The sequence below is a fragment of the Opisthocomus hoazin genome, chromosome 7 (genome assembly GCF_030867145.1).
Source record: "Opisthocomus hoazin isolate bOpiHoa1 chromosome 7, bOpiHoa1.hap1, whole genome shotgun sequence".
NCBI classification, from domain to species: Eukaryota; Metazoa; Chordata; class Aves; order Opisthocomiformes; family Opisthocomidae; genus Opisthocomus; species Opisthocomus hoazin.
This window is the reverse complement of record NC_134420.1, coordinates 34,942,984-34,959,975: the sequence shown is the minus strand read 5'-3', so window position 1 is coordinate 34,959,975 and position 16,992 is coordinate 34,942,984. Positions and strand designations below refer to the sequence as shown.

Here is a 16,992-nt window from a genome sequence, read left to right as displayed (position 1 = left end):
ACAGCAGCTGCCATCCCAGGTGCCACCCTGCCAGGAAGCAGCTTTGCAGAGGAAAGGAACGATCTCTCCGCAAGGGACAAGCGCTACGCAGCGTGGCGTTAGGATGGCTACGTGGCCGCCTTCCCTCTTGCACCCCGCCACCCACCAGCTACTGCAACCACGTCCTCACCCAGTGCCCACACAGGCAGAAACACATCGTTAACGATACAAATGAGACCCAGGGAGATGAAACGATGCGCCCAGCAGCACACTGGAGGTGTGCCAGAGACTGGCAGCCTACCTGCATTTCCACTGCCCGCACACAGGACCTCAGCAGCGGGATTACCACAATCTGTCGAACCTTGGGCATTTGGGAGACGCTTGAACCACCCACTTACTAGAACAGGACTCATATTTGGCTTGAGGAAAAAAAAAAACAAAACAGACCGCTGTATTAAACGTTTTACCTAGGGCTCTTGATCTGTTCCCATTCAGTCCTCTCCTTCCCCACCCTGGTTGGTCTTACACCCTTTTATTTACAACAGGGGGTAACCAATTTTACCAGCATCCCGTTGCATGCTCGTGACAGAACTGAGGGCTCCTCAGGGCTGCTCTCGCTCCTCCCCAGCCAGACCTCGGCAGTAGCTGGATGTGCTCTTTTCTAACACCGCTATTTCTGCTCAGGAAACAAGTCTTGTTCCAGTTGACCACAGAAGCCTGAACATGAGCACCAAACATGAACTTACTTTCTTACCTAAACCACGATCAGGGTAAAAAAAAAACGCCTGCAACAGCAGTGGATGGAGCAGGATTGGGGACTCCCTAGCAAGACTTGTGCGGCGGGAGAGTGATGCCTCTCCCTGCTGCACCAAACCTACAGAGCACCTTCAAGGCCTCCATGTCTCAGCAGTCCCCCGAAGCCAGCTCTGCTCTCCCGGGCCTCCTGCCAGGCTCCCAGAGGGCACGGGATGAGCACTTTGAATGGGAAGATGCTGCTGACTGTTACCTAAGTCTTCCAGCCCTGTCCTCTCCAGCTCAACAAAATCACCCTTCTGCTCTATGAAGAGATGTGAAGAATTACAGCCGTATCTACTCAAGCATGAGGAAGGGATGCGCACAGGGCACCCCTTCTCACCCCCCGCTCCTCCTCCAGCACCTCGCCTTAGGTCTGAAACAGATTTTTAGGGTGGAATCCCCAGAACAAGCCCAGGAACCCAACCGTTACACTACAGCTCCACATGGAGGGGGAGGGAATGGCCATGGCCTCACGTTTTAGAATAACAGTGAAAAAAAACCCAAAACACTTGCATGGGTTTCCTCTCCCACCCAGGGTGACAGATACTTCCCACATAGGTGAAAAAAATAAAGCTGGGAGAGAGGAAGAGCATGAAACCACCCAACATTTAGGTCAGCCCGTGTGCGTGCGTGCGTCCCCCTCCTCTCCCCCTGCCGCCGGGCCGGGGGGCCCCGCCAGCGGCCCCGTGCCCTATTTCGGGCAGCGCCTGGCGCAGCAGCTATATTTGACACCGGGGGTAAACAAGCCGGGCCCGGCGGACGGAGCGCGACAGCTGCCCGGGACGGCGGCCCCGGAGCCCCCGCCCGCCGCTGGGGCTGGCCCGGCCTCCCCCGGCCCGGGGTGAGGGGGGGAGGGAATTAAAAGAAAAATTATAAAAGGAATTTTTAAATTTTTTTTAAGGAAAGGAAATTTATAGCACTGCATGAGAGGCGCTCCCGTCCCCCCCCGGGCTCCCCGGCATCGCTGCGGGCCGCGCCGAGCCGGGCACCCCCGCCAGCCGGGGGGGGGGAGAGGGGGGGGGATCCCGGGGTCCCCGCCCGCCGCAGCCCGGCGGCCCCACCACTCCCCGCTCCCTCCCTTGGGCAGGCCCCGGCCCGCAGCGCCCGGCCCGGCCCGGCGCGCCCCCGCCCCGCAGCGCCCTCCCCCCGCAGCGCTCGCACACGCACCCGCACGCCCCGAGCCGCCGGGAAAGCGGCGCGAACGGAGCCGGCTCCCAGCAGCGCCCGGGCACCGCGACGGCCCCCTCCCCGGCCGCCGAGCCTGCAGAGAGCCCCCCCCCTCCCCGCACCCCGGCCATTCCCACGCCCGGCGCGGAGCCCCGCTTGGCGACAGCGGGAAACTTCCCCGCCAGCCTTGCGGCTCCTACCGGGGGGGGGGGGGGGGGGGGGGGGGTAGCACCCCCTTACTTACCCCTTCTGGCTGCTTTCCTGACTTGTTTGGGGGGGTCGGGCGGGCGGGGGTCCGCTGTCTCCCCTACAGAAATCCTTCCGTCTCCTAACGGGAGCTCATCGCATCTCTCGGCGGCTGACGGACGGTGCGTGCGGGTGCGGGGGGGGCTCGCCTTTGCATGTCAGTCCGAGCCGCCTCGCTGGCCGCGAACCCCGTGCTCCGTGCCGCGGCTGTCAGGGGGAGCGGGGAGGTGCATCTGGAAAAGGCGGTGGGGGTGGAGGGAAAAATGTTGATAAATCCACCAGCCTCGGTCTTCGGCTGCGTGCGGCGGAGTTTGGGGAGGGAAGGGAAGGGAGAGCTGGCGAAGGGGGAGGAGGACGGAGATGAGCGGGGGGTCGAGGGAGGGGAGAGGAGAACGCGGCTGGTGCCCCGGATTGGCACTGAATCTGCCGGGCTTCCCTCCGCTCCCGCAGCGTCGGGGCTCGGTGCGGGCTCCCCAGCCTTACGGCGAAGAGCTGAGCCCGGCTCCTGGGGGCCGCCGAGGTTTGCACAACTGCAGCAAGAAGCCAAACCAAAAAGCCAATCTGCGAGGCTCCAAACTCCACGTCACCCCATCAGCTGGGAGCGAGAGCTGCAACAGAATTACAAGCCGTGCATATTTATTCTCCTGAATCGGGGGGGGGGGGATTTTCAGATCGTTTAAAGCCAGGCACGGCGAAGCCAGAGCAAACCCTTTCCGAAATAAACGAACGCATGTAAGGTGCGCACACACACACACACACACACACACACCCCCACGAGACCTCCACGGGTGTATACAGATATACACATACACACTCACTGAGCTGCCACCGCTCTGGTACCCTCCGAGGATACAGACTTGACTTTGTGTCTTTCCAGCAAGGGAGGGGAAGAACGCAGTAGCTGAGCCTCAGAGCAGAAGATGCTGATTGCATATCTGAAATTTAAAGTGTCTGCCAAACGCTTCTGAGAGATTAAATATAGGCAATGTAATTACACAGGCAGGGTTGGTCCTGGTGTCCATTTGAAGCTGCATGCTTTGGTTTGTGCTTGCAGAAACCACCCAGTCATTTTTTTTAACCGAAGTCAAATAACAAGTTGTGAGACAGCAAGTCATTTTAAGGTAAAAAATACACGTTGCCTCCAAAGTTGCTATTTGACTTGGGCAGAAGATGGCTGGGGGCTGGGTTCCAGGGCGGTGGAACAGGATGGTAGCTTTACTCGTTGCACAAGACACATCGTGGTATCTGCACACAGGTTTGTCCCTGCTTGTGATCCCCCCTGTCTTCATCACAGCAGTTACGGGCGGACATGTGCCTCCAGGAGATTTACCTTCTGGCATGGTTTCTTGCTTACATAAAGAATCACCAAGCCCACGTACTGTAAGGCAGCAATCCCTGACGCAGGGACATTCTGTCAAAGCATGGGCTGTTCCATCATCCAGAGAGAACCTGTCCCCACTCCGTTGTCTCCAGTGACTCCCCTTACCCTGTGACGTGATGAAAGAGCAGGAGCTTTCTGGTGAGACTCGAGCACACGTGAAAGCGCAAACCATCCCTGTCAAAAGCTGCTGTGTAAGATGCTAGGAGAAACCCAAGCACAACTCCTACACTGGACAAGAGCTTTTACCTCAGCCCGGCATAGGCAGGAGATGTACAAAGAGGGAAGGGGAAAGGGCAGCTGTTCGTGGGAGAGGGACACGTGAAATAGTTGCATCTACTTCATGCTGCCAAAAACAGGTAAAGAAACCTGCAAATGGGCTGTGGTCCCCTGCAGGAAAGCACAGACCACCAAGTCTGTGAAAGGCAGCTGGTACGTCCTGGTTACAGCTCTGCAGGGGCAGCCCCTGGCCCCACACCTCAGCCCAGAAGGGATCTGGAGACCTAGAAGAGCAGTTACCCATTCTGGTCTGGCTACTTACAGTTGTTAGAGCAGAGACACAGTTGCTGCCAGATGGGGTAAAGGGGAAGACTGAAGAACATCCCATGGGTCCTGGACTCAGCCCCGTATCTCCCCAAATTCCACCTGCCACTCCTGCTGTCCCCAAATAGCCCAAGCGAGGCAGCATACCTGGTGGGAACATGGCATGGGATGCATGCAGGCCAGAGGATGAGACAAGCCCTAACATGTGCCAAGGTGCCTGAGCTTGGGGTACCAGCCAGCCCCGCACAGGGCTGCACTCCTCGACAATGCTTCTGTGTGACTACAAGGAGGGGAAGGGCTTCCCAATGCCTGGGGGCACACAGGCAGACGTGCACGTGTGGGCCAAGGCGCTAAAATGCCCAGCCATCTCCTCAGAGCTGTGAAAGAGCCCTTATTAACATCAACACATACAATCAACAGCACAACATCAATGGCTGAAACCCAGGACTGGTGGACGCAGGGACCCTGGTGCTGACCAGTGTCACCCAGTCTCCAAGCTTCATACCCCTGCCAGCAAGGACAGACCCCAAGGGTGACAGCTCTCCAGTCGCCTCCCAACACAGGGGGAAGGACACCGCCCCAGCTAACACAGGGGAATTCTCCCAGCCCACCGCTCATCATCAGGCGGTTGTCTGGTGTTTAAGGCTCAGTGAGAGCAGGTCTGGAGTCGAGGAATGGTGGAACAAACTGCTCGTCGGCGGGAACAAGCCCTGGGGGCGACACACAAATTTACAGTTGACAATAACTTAAGACAGACAGAGCTTTTTATTGTACACAGATGTTTCATTTCACCTCATCTCCTCAACTCAGTACATAAAATCATGCCTAATGCGTTTAAGAAATGCTCCCAGACATTTCCCTCTTTCCCCCCCCCCTTCCATATGGGCCTGGTCTTACGTTGCTCAGTTCAGGCAGAAATTGTTCATCACAAGAGGGAGTATACGAAATTTTTTATCTCTGTAGTCTTAAAGGTGTGCTTGCAAGGTACTAACCTGGGATGAAAGCATCCAAACCCTTTATACAACAATACTGTAAAAAGTAAAAAAAAATAAACACTCTTGTTTATCTTAGCTTTAGCAAATAAAATACAGGGATTTCAAACTCCTGGGCTGCTTAGCACAATCTCACTAAACAAAACTGGATGTCAGTTTCAAATGAATACCAAGATCACTTGATGTTTCAAGTGTTGCCACACCTAAACCAAAACCTCTGGAAGACTAGAGAAAAATAATATATTGAAGGAACGCCCACTGTTTCTTTCATAAAAGCTTTTCTCACTCTGTGAATGACAAGCATAATTAATAATTCCATTGTGCATCAACAAAAAAAAAATATAAAACTGGTAAAGCAAAATCCATTCCCCTCCAGACTCCCCCATGATCACCTGAAACAGAAACCACAGGTAGGCAACGTCTCTCATGAACCAGAAAGGCATCTGTTGGGTGCTTTTCCCATGAGCAATCCAGACCTTACTACTACTCTCAAACCTGTCTCCCAGCTCTTGAGATTTGGGGTGGAATGAGAAATGTAGGCTTTGCTTTTCCTTTCCTTGTCCACCTAAGACTAGAGAAGATTTTTCTAACGTAATCCATGGTTTCAACATCTCATGGCTTCAGTCTTCTGCTGGCAACCGTGCTGATAATAAAGATGCTGACAGCAGAACGCAGCCGATGGCAGTGCTGTCGATAAAGACAACGTGCATAACAGGCATCAATTTACTCTGCCAGGCCAACATCATCTATTGACATAAAATACCTGCCAGTGTCCTACAAGTTTCAGAAGAAGTTCTGGCAGTGTGTTAGCTGAGTCAGGAAGGACCTATTCCTTCCCCTTCATCCACCAACTGTGCGCTTAGCACGTACGGGCAAAAATTTCACACAGTTGCCATCCAAAATTTCCGATGGATAGGGCTGTATTACTGCTGTATTACGGGAGGCATCAGAAGCTGCAGGCTTCTCTCCCCCTTGGAAAAGTTCTAGCTGAGCAAGGCCATAGGAATTGCTTCCACCACCTTGCTGTCCTCCTCTGATCTTTCAGCCCTTGGGCCAATGACCCAAGAATGGCCACAAACACTATCTACAGCTGCCCTTGTTGCTTGAATACAAGCAGCCCGACTGCTCCTGCCCCAAAAGTTTGTATCTAAGGGCCTGGCACAGCCCCATTTTCTCATTCAAGATTTGGTCTCAGTGAACCTGGGTTATGTGTCAGGTTATTTTTTCATAGCTTTGCTTTTCCTCCCTCATCAGCTTTCATCAGGTGCCTTCTCATGTTTGTGTCAGAAGAGATGGGATAACGTGACATTTATTAGTATGATGCATCTGCAGAGCCTTGAAATGAAGTTCCAAATCTGAGAAAAAAATCACTTTCCAGGGTAAAGAGGAAAGGAGCCACCATGTAGAAGGCAGCTTCAAGGCTATCTGTGATTACAGAGCAAGTGAACCCAGTTTAAATGTAAAATTCTGTGCTTTATTTTTTCCCCTCATGAAAGCCGGCTTTGCAAAAATGACTGAGGCTCTGAGAGTCAAGCTACGCTTTACACACACGTCTTCAACAGTGCACAAGATCCTACCAGACAAGCCATGGGACAAGCTGGGACAGTCCATGCTCTCTTCACGTCACTTCCTTTGACCAGTGGGGCAATTCCTCAGGTCCTGGCAAATGGGTTTCTGCCACAGGTGCACAAGGGAGGATGAGGCATTGCTCGGGGTGGAGTGAAACACGGGTTTAGCCTCTCTGGTCCACAGATGTGGTTATGACAGGCATAGGTTGTGATGAGATCCTCTAGTCCCATTGCAGAACTTTCCAGAAGGTTTAGTCTGGGGTCAGAGCCCATGTTCTTCAGGTCTGGCCCAGAACGAAGGGCAGCTTTTTGTGCAATCATCTTCACCATCACAACTAAGTGCAAAGCAATGTAGCAACAAGCCCACATGTAGGTGACTGATACCACAAACATGTCCTGATTTGGGCTTGCCAAAGATATTCTGTGGAAGTGAACAAGGACCTAAAGGAACTTAACATAGAACTTGGACACCACGCACAACCCACCTCCCCCAAAAAAACCCCACCAAACTTAACTAAAGATAGCAGCTAGTCATGGGGAGTCCAGAGCAACTCACACCCTTGAAAACTTTTGATGAGAATTGACATCATCCAAAGAATCCACCTGACAACGCAGAGCAAGGGCACACCTCACAACCAGATTTTGATCATGGTAGAATCTAGAACACATGTTAATTCCAAAGTTTTCCATTTTAGCATAGGCTTTGGAAACTGTGTTGATCCATAGGTTGACTACTGCAAGGTGAAGAGAAAGTGGACATCTGTGGTGAAGCACAGCCACTCAGGACAAACACCCTGGGGTAAGGCCTGGCAAGCCAGTGCATGCTGGGGCAGGAAGCAGGCACTCATTCAAAGGGGATTTTTCCAGCATTTTAAATGGCAGCCACGTGTGGTGTTCAGGGGGATCTTCTGAAGTTGTGGATCTCTGAGAATTTCCTTCTTTGTTGATATGGTAGAGCAACAGCTCAATAGCAACTGTTACAAACAGGGGTATAGGAAGGACCAGTGGGACTCTGCTGCTTACATCATCAGGGTATGTGCCAGGACAGAGGTCACAAGCAGATCCAGAAGGTCCTTTTCAACTGCAGGGACTAGTAATCAGCAACCAGCACCAACACTGCTGGAAATACACCCATTTTCTCAGCTGCAGAACAAGGACAGGAGGCTCAGATTACAGCCGTCGACTGGATCTGCTCCTCTCCCCGCTCTCACTGGGGACCAAGAAGCCTGGCCTCGGAGGAGGAGGTCTGGTATGACAGACAACAGCAACATATATTAGCATGTCGAGAAGCCTGCAAGCACACCAGCACGTTCTGATGGGTTCTCACATGTATCTTACAAAGCCGTAAAAGAGGATTTGACTCCCAAAGTTGTCAATTTATTTAACAGCTTCCCAAAATAATTTTGAATTGCAAAAATCAATGGGAAAACCTCATATTTCATTGATTTTGAAACCAAACAAAGACAAAAATCGATTGTACCTTGACTACTCTGGTTTGCCTCTTAAACACTAGCACCAAGAATTTTTTTTTCTCCTTCCTGCACCACATGCTGGCTAATAACATGAAGAAAATCCACGTTTCTAAAACTAAGCCATCTCTTCATGGAGAGGAGAATTCTCAGCAATTCTAGAGCAGCAGCTGGCGCTTCGGCCAAGCGCCATGCGCAGGCTGGCTTTCTCATGGCTCTCAAACTCTTCCCCCTCCATCTTGTGCCTGTACCTGCAAATTCTGGGTAAGCTACTTCATGGCTAGCAGGCTTGCTAACAGGCAAAATTGTGCTGTTATTAGCAATGAGAAATGGTTAGGGTTATGTTGTATAGCAGATAGTGTATAGCTATCAGGAGCATGTTGTCCCCTGTATTGGCTTCCAGTTCCTAAGTGTCTTCCAGACCATCAGCAATTCACACTTTCCCACCCATTTTGCAGCCTGGGTGGCCAGTGGACCCAGACAATGCTTCACACTACGATTTGTCTCCACTTTGAGAACGCAGCATGCCAGAGCTGAAGACCCCTGACCTCAGGGGATGTTATCAGACAGCACAGCTACAGACCTTGACAGCACAGTCTGATGGGGATAACAATAAATGCTGGATAAAGATAGAATAAGATTTTACTACTCCCCTAAGGTCAATATAATAATTTTCTTAGCAAAACAGCTGAGACCTACTAAAAAAATAGTGTCTCTCCCTTTAAAAATCTGGGACGAAGTAGAAGAGTGCCAGATTGTTTCTTCCCCCTGAGCAGTTAGAAGAAAGCTGTGCTCCCCTCCGGGAGACTCTGATCCTGGTTTATAAAAATCAGGGGAAAAAAGGAGCTATAAAGTAAATTAACATCAGCTGTTAATGAAAGTTAACAGTTTAATTAAAGGAGTGAGCGGCTTGTGCATGGAGAGATTGGAGAGATGCATCTGTCTCTCGGATACACATGGCCTCTGTCCAGGTCTGGCAGGACCCAGGAAACCCAAATGGGGCGGGCGCTCCTGGTGCAGGACCTGAGCCCAGACAGCTCTGATGGTGGTAGGGCAGAGACAGTCTCCCCGGTAAAAGGCCTGCCACCACCACTCCATGCACTCCATGCCACCACCCTCAGCACTGAAGCCTTGACTTTAAATCTCTAGTTACGTCACTGAACTGTCCTTCTGATACGTGTCATGTTTTTGGATTAAGTGGGTGATAAAACATCGGTTATCCCCTAAAGTGTTAATTCATTCAGGTTCTCCTAAAAATGAGTTTACGAGAGTATTATCCCTTGTTTCAATGTTTAAAAAAAATGCACAACCACAAAAGGACATAGGCACTTGCAACATATACCTATATATGCTTATATCCTGCTGAACGCGACCTGCTTGTCCTAGGCACACCGTTACAGCCCAAAGCGGCCCCACAGTATTGCTCTGACAACTGGATCCCACCCTCAGAGTAGTGAAAAGGATTCAGATGGAAGGAATTTAATTTGTGGAGGAGAAGGGCACACTGAGACGCATGAAAGACAGGGTGGTCTTTCATAGCCCAGCTTTTCTTTCTCAAGAGAGTTCTTTTCCACACATGTATTTTGTCCTGTACTTTGTACATAGTCTTACCTTCAGCCTCTGCTGCTTTCTGTACACCATCTCCCATCCGCTCGTGCCTCTTGCCACACATGCTCTCTAAACCACCCTTTATTGTCATTGCTGTGAGGACGTGGGTTTAAGCTGTTGCTCTTTGTCAACACATCACAAAAACTGTGAGCTTGGAGTAGCTCTGTCTTTCATAGAATCATAGCGTGGTTTGGGTTGGAAGAGACATTAAAGATCATCTAGTTCCAACCGCCCTGCCATGAGCAGGGACACCTTGCACCACACCAGGTTGCTCAAAGCCCCATCCAACCTGGCCTTGAACGCTGCCAGGGAGGGGGCAGCCACAGCTTCTCTGGGCAACCTGTACCAGTGCCTGACACCACCCTCATAGTAAAGAATTTCTTTCTTTAATCTAATCTAAATCTGCCCTCTTTCAGTTTAAAGCCGTTACCCCTTGTCCTATCACTCCATGCCCTTGTAAAAAGCCCCTCTCCAGCTCTCTTGCAGGCCCACTTCAGATACTGGAAGGCTGCTGTAACGTCTCCCCAGAGCCTTCTCTTCTCCAGGCTGAACAACCCCAACTCTCTCAACCTTTCCTCACAGGCTCCTCCCCGTCCTGCCACGAGCCCCCCTTCTCCTGGGGACAGGGAGTATCTGTGAACCCATATGAGCTCCTCTGTGTGCTATTCCCTGCCCCAGCCTGCACTCAGCTCACATCTGCTGCATCCAAGGTCCTCAGAAAGCTCTGGATTTACTCCTAAACTGGAAGTCAAAGGTACTGACAACGCCAGAAGCAATTCTCAGGTACAAGCAATTCGCAGGTACATCTCCCAGTCATCACCCATGCAGCAGAACAGGCTCCCGAGTACCAGCAGCATGCAGATCAAGTCACTTGACCTGGAGCCAGGAGCCCTACTGCTCCCAGCCCTGCCCTAGCTTACTCCAGGAGCTTCAGCAGCACCATGCAGCTCCTCGAATGCAGTGGGGCACTGCTCACTCCCAGGGCTGCTGCAAGGGCTGATTGCTTGACACTTGGTTGCGATGCCCTCCAGAGGATGAAGGTGTGGTTCAGCACACTCCTTATGCAGCTCATTACAGAAATTAGTATTTACTAGGCAAGGGAAATGGCATCCCAGGAGCGGGAACATCACGAAGCAGCCTCCTTCCTAGAATCATGTATTTTTGTTCTCACTGCAAGAGCAGCAGGGCCTGCGGTGCTTGGGTTCCCTTTCAGCTGGTTCTGCTATGAACCGCTGCGCTCCCCCTTCAGCAACTGTCCCTGCTGCCATTGTCACATCGGCTTCAGCTGCATCTAGAAATGGAATGAGCCCTTACTTAGCATGGTTATATTCCTATGGTATTCCACTTAACATCTTTCTAGTGCTTCTTCAAGTACCTTCTTGTTACTGAGGAGAGCGGAGGGATGGCTCTGTGTCCTACAGGGCACAGGCAGAGTGCTGTGACTGCTGCTGGGGCACTAGGGACAGCCAAGCCCTCGACTGCCACAGCTACCACTGGGGAAAAGACCCCTCTTCTCCACTGGCTGGTGGAGCATCATCCCCTCTGCATCTCCCCTCTGCCCAACGCTGTCCTGCGGATCAGCATGCCTTCAGGCTCCCAGGCTGCTGCCTGTCAGCTACTGCACGCAGAAGCCTAGCGGCAAGTCCCTGGCTCCCCAGGGCTGGGTCGCTGCCAGAACCACCGTGGGCTCCCAGGAAAGGCAAAGGGCATAGCTCCCCCTCCACATGCTGTAAGGGTTTTAATCCTGTGCGTGGAAGGGTGCGCAGGGACCAGAGCATGCAATAGAGCCCTGAGGCGAGGCCCATTTTGTCATGCCTTCAGAAAGACAGAAGCCAGGAAACACCCTTTACCTAGCCTCTGCAGAGACACATTTTCATCCTTATTTCTTTATTGGTGGTTTCATGGTTTGCTCTCTTCATGAGACGGAGAGCTGCTGCCATGTGGTCAGGCTGTAAGAGCAGTTCCCTTGTGGGACTTGTTTCGTGGGTATATTGAGATTTTAAGTCCTTTGCCAGCTTCGGCAAACAATGAATGTATGTTTAATGAAAGGGAAAAAAAAAAGAGAAAAAATGTATTATTAGAAGGAGCAAAGACTCAATGAGTCCCATCACTTCCCCCAGGTGCTGCTATGTCTAATCATTTTCATAGCATATCAGGAAGTGTGAAATCAGAGATTAATTTTATGACTGATTTTCATCACAGAAGGTAGGGACATGAAACTTTTCTCTCCTGAAGGCAATTGCAGCTGCGGGTTCATTCTCAGCTACTGAGTCTCCCCCCTTACCCCAGGTACCACTGGGGAGAGTGATGAGACAAAACACTCCAAACCAGGTCACTGCTTTTCTTTGACGGAAGCACGCAGACGAGTGCCAGTCCTTGCTGCAGAAACCTCCCAGGATGTTGAGGTGCCGAGCAGAGGAATTTCCCTTCTCAGATTTCTCACCAGCACAGAATAAATAAGATACGTGCACACTTCCTCCAGGGCTCTGCTGCCTGGAGAAGGCTCTTGCACCTCTCAGCAGCAGCAAGGTGTGAGCCCAGGCACCCTGGCTGTGAAGCATCAAGCACCCAGACTCAGCCTTCAGGCACTGTTTTAACCATCTGAGCACTGCACTGCTCTCAGCTGGGTCAAGGGTAAACTCATGAGCTTTGGACGGCCTTCTGGGCTGTTGCAGAACCTGAGGACAATCCATCCTCACCTCCATCCACAGCCGCCAATGCTGGACCTCTCCCTCACCCAATACGTTTAGAGACAAGTGCAGCGAGGTCCCGACCAGCCCAATGCTACTGCCGTGCACAGGGGGAGATGCAAAGAGCCACCAGTCACTTTAGCAGCGTGCAGGTTATGACGCCATCAAGCCAAATCCCGACCCTATAGAAATTCGCTGGAACTTTGTCACTGAGCAGCATAGTCAGCACCACACTACAGGAGCTGCTGAAGAGCCTGGAGAAGCCACGCAGAGCAGTAGAGGGCAGGAAGCGAAGCGTGCTGTGCCCAACACCTTCCAAGCGGAATTTGCAGAAGCAGAATTAAATTTGGCCTCTGTCCAAAACCTCACAGCCACCAGCCCCCTTGCAGAGTCTCACTGATCTTTAATGACAACTGCTGATTTGATGTCTGCTAGTAAAAGGCGAGATCACAGACAAACAGATCATTGGTTTGCTCCTGACCTTGAACTGGACTTGCAGCTATTGCAGTCCCACTGGCACTATCTGAGCCTCTCAAAGAGAAGAGTGCAACATGCACGGAGACCTCCTGACACAGCCTGCCGTCCTCCTGCACACTGCAGGACCTCCTCCTTCACACACCAGCCCAGCACAAGGTCACTGGCCACCTTGGCATTACACTCTGACTGCTTACTGTTTCACAAAGCAGGTGGGGAAGGGTGTTAACCTGGGGCAACCACAATTCCCCTGCTTTACTGGCATGGGACAGTGTTAGCCAGCATGAGTGAAGTGACAGCCCCACCAGGCACCTGCCTTGACCCTGTCCAGAAGGGAAGGCGAGTGTGGGCCAGGTTAGCACATGTGGATGCTTGTACTGCTTGGCTTCCACCAGTGTCCAGACTGGACTGAGCAGATCAAAGCACTGGGACAAAGAAACACTTGAGCCAGGACAGAAAATGAAATCAAAGTTTTATGGGCTAGATGAAAGGGGAAGTACTTCAAAGACTGCAAAGCATTCATTTTCCTTTTTGCTGTGGTTTTTCCTTCCCCCTTGTTTTAATATGATGGATCACCTGATAATGACAGGCAGTCACTCTGACTGACACGTACACCCAGGATAAAGGAGAGCAGGAAATTGGATCTGAGGCTCTATATCGTATTTCAGCGCTTTCTGGAGCCTCCAGAAAGAGACACTTGGTCAGATTGCTAATGCCACCGCATTCCCCGCAACCACAGCCATGCGGTCCCGTGTTCAATTTCCTGCCATCACTTGCTGTGTCTAGTGTGCAGCCAAAGAACAGAGTATGAAGTATATCTGATTTAGATATGTACATGAACAAGGCACAAGCTCTGGCTACAGCAGGAAATTGAACTATGGATGAATATGGTTTTCACCAGGGAGCCTCCTTCTCCTCTCCCAGCCTCCCCCATTCTGCATTGTCCAGGGCTTAAGGTCACAACTATTGCCTCTTTCACCAAGATATCGATGAATTGTTTTAGTACTTCCTTTTCTAGTCCCACTTCTTTGGTTCACTGTGAGGAAATCTCTCTCAAAGTGCATGGAGTCCCTTCCCCTCTCCCAGCTACTCTGTGCCATGGCAGAGGTAGTACACTGAGCACACCACCTCAGTTACTTTCACTCTGCCGCCTTCTGCATCCTACAGGAAAAGAAGGTTTGCCTGCTAAAGGGGATGAAGAAGGGAGGGGACTACAACAAAGCAGGGGTAGATTTTCTAATACAGTGTGAAATCTCCTTTGGGTTCAGAACTGGCCTTGCAGGAGCTGTCAGGACACTGGGAACCTGTTCCTGTTGTGGGCTTTGCTGGGTCCTCAAAGCCAAATCCCAACACACGCTTCCTCAGCAGTCAGGCAGGAGGGCACTCCGTCAAAAGGACCACAAGCATTGCGGGTGCAAAGCCAGCCCTGATGTGGCACTGGGGCACTAAGTCCTGGATCTTCCCCTCCTGATATTTTGAAGGAGATGAAGCCTGTGAATCCCAACCTGGAGAAAAGCATTGCTGCTGGTGCCTCTCTCTGAACTGGACTCGAACAGCATCAGATCCTCGAGGTTTTGGAGTCCAGACTCTGGTTCACAGCCCTCCCTTATCTCTTGCTACAGACAGCTATTCGCGCTTCTAGATTGCAGCCTGGATCAAAGACAGATGCAGTGAAATACTCAGGCAAGGTTTTTGCTCAAGTATAGGCAGCCAGTCCTAAGCAAAATACCCTTGATATTTTATCAAAACAGTGTATTTTTAATTATAGGTCTGTGCGCTGGACAAGCATCTGAACATGCATGAGTTTAAATTGCTTCCAAGCTTCAGGGGATCTGTACTATACCCCCCTGGAAAGATATTTTAATTGCCACACCGCCTGGAAAACCACCATAATATTTCTTGCCTTGCTGGCTCATCAGGCTGGACTGTAACAGACAAGATATCGATGCAGCAACCTGATATAATCAAGAGCTATAAAAGGCAAAGCAGTAAATTATTTGGATGCAAGAGTCTGTCTATGCACTTAGCTATTCTTTGTGTTTTCTAAAACACAGTAAACAAAATTGCATTTAACTGTTAACAGCCACACAGAAATTTTCCTTGCAAAACTTGTGCTCTTGCAGACCACGGGTGGTGGTGGGGAAGGAACATGACTGGGAAGTAGGTCAAGAAGTGTCCAGAAAGAAGAATTATTTTTCTGTTTTTTCTTTCCTGCAGGTGGGTCATCTGAAACTTCTGACTGTTGAGCACAGCTGTTGGGAAGGTAGCTCTCACTACTCCTAGGGTTAAAGAGTCAACCATATTCTTTACTAAGCTGAGCTTTCCCTCAGTGCTCTTAGGGCTGACCAGCAAGTACACTTATAAGACCTAAAATGAGAGCTGCAGCTCTGAGGGAAGCTTGTGCAACACTAACTGGAAATAAAGAGTTAGGTCTGTCTCTTATGCTCAGTTAGGACCATCAAGACCTGCCCTGGAGGGCAGGAGCTGCCTGGGCAGAGGCAGAAATGCTGGCTGCAGCTTTCCTCCTTAGCAGAAACTGCATTCCCCAGAGCTGGGAGTTCAGGTAAGCTGGAGAAATGCACACATGGGAGGTAGCAAGAGAGGTTCTCACTAGAGGACCAGGAAGTCAGAGTCCTCCCCACAGCACAGAATTGGGTCACGGTCCCTCTCCCTGCCAGGGACTCGGTATTTCAGCACAACCCATGGACACACAAAACCACCTTCTAGATTTCAGGTACACTAAACCACATTTTTGTTCCAGCCCATGAGACAAGCTTTGCTTTTCCTCTGCTTCTCAAGACTCTGGTTTCCAAATAAAGAATCAGTCAAGATATACAGAGGGTAAATGAGATCAATAACTCCTATCAGCTTTTAAAGTGACTAAAGAGACAGCTGAGGAGCTGGAAAGAACCATAGATTCGGCAGAAATTGAGGCATTTTCTCAGCTGCTGCTTTACCAGAATTCCTGAGAAGCAAGGGAAGACGGAGCCTCTTTCTTTACTTACCTGGCCTCAGCAATAAGACAAACCCTGAGGCCTCAGGAGAGAGAATACAGTACTAGCGGTTCAGGCTTTGCTTAAAAACTGCGGTCCATCTCACCAGCCTCACCCCAGCAAATTCATTGCAGGTCAGTGCTAGCAAACCAGCCAGGTCTGGATGTGGGTGGTTGGTGGCCAAGTGTCCCTGACAGCTGTGGAGCTACTTTAACTTACCCTAGCTGAAGATTTTCCCCACTGGCTGACATTTAACTGCCCTGTTTTTTCCAGGATTTATCAAGAAGTCAGGCACTCAAGGTGACTCATCACCAGCTACACGGGAGCCAGCCAGAGCTGTCACACTGTGTGGCAACGGGGCTGCCCAGGGGGCTGTCAATAACACGGAGTGACCGGATCCTCCCTCGCCTTATTAACTTGGGCATCAGCGGCATGTTGCGGGGTGTCAGTCAGGTTGGGTAAACCCCTCCTGTGCACTAGAGACCTGGATGATGAGGAGCCTCTCCCTCTGTATTGCAATGGGGCAACGTTTCATACTAACACCACTGCGTCACGCAGTTACACCAGGGCACGTACACAGCAGTGCAACTTGTGTGCAGCTATGCCAGGATAAATAGGAAGAAAATCCCTCATTGTAATCACCTATCAAATAACTTGCATCTTCCCCCACTCTCCTCCACTGCCTTTATAGCCTGTCTGTCTCCCTGTCAGCCTGCTCTTGATTTTCAATGGGTTTGCGGTATATTTAGACTACGGATAAAGCTTATATGTGAGCAGGTGAACTGGAGGCAACAGACCAGTATGCCACCAGTATGCCTGGAGGAGGAGGTGGAATGTGCTCCCAAAGCAGCTGGGTGCTCTAGTCAGCAGCAAGTTCTCCATCGCCGGACTCCGATAACGCATCCATGTCTGCATACAACAGATGTTTTGCTCCATGGGCCCCCTTCCTTCTCCTTCTGGTCACAAATGCCAGGCCTGGACCATGGCATTCCTCACTAGAGGGCAGCAGGATGCATTCAGAGGTGGACACAGCAGAGCCAGAAGTCACCCAGTGCCCTGCATCCCCAAGAACAATAAACAGGACAATGCA

General features: G+C 51.0%; 1 protein-coding gene across 5 annotated transcripts in view; it reads right to left on the bottom strand.

Moving 5' to 3' along the window:
- SLC8A3 (solute carrier family 8 member A3) overlaps positions 1-2,709 on the bottom strand; it is a 122,812-nt gene extending 120,103 nt beyond the window's left edge. For 4 of the 5 annotated variants that reach the window (XM_075426120.1, XM_075426123.1, XM_075426122.1 and 1 more), the window contains exon 1: positions 2,186-2,709. The gene's annotated coding sequence lies outside the window, so the exon portion shown is untranslated. Of the gene's footprint in view, positions 1-1,941; positions 1,969-2,185 lie in introns of those variants that run through there. The other variant, XM_075426121.1, reaches the window with a different exon arrangement.
- Positions 2,710-16,992: the final 14,283 nt, after the last annotated feature.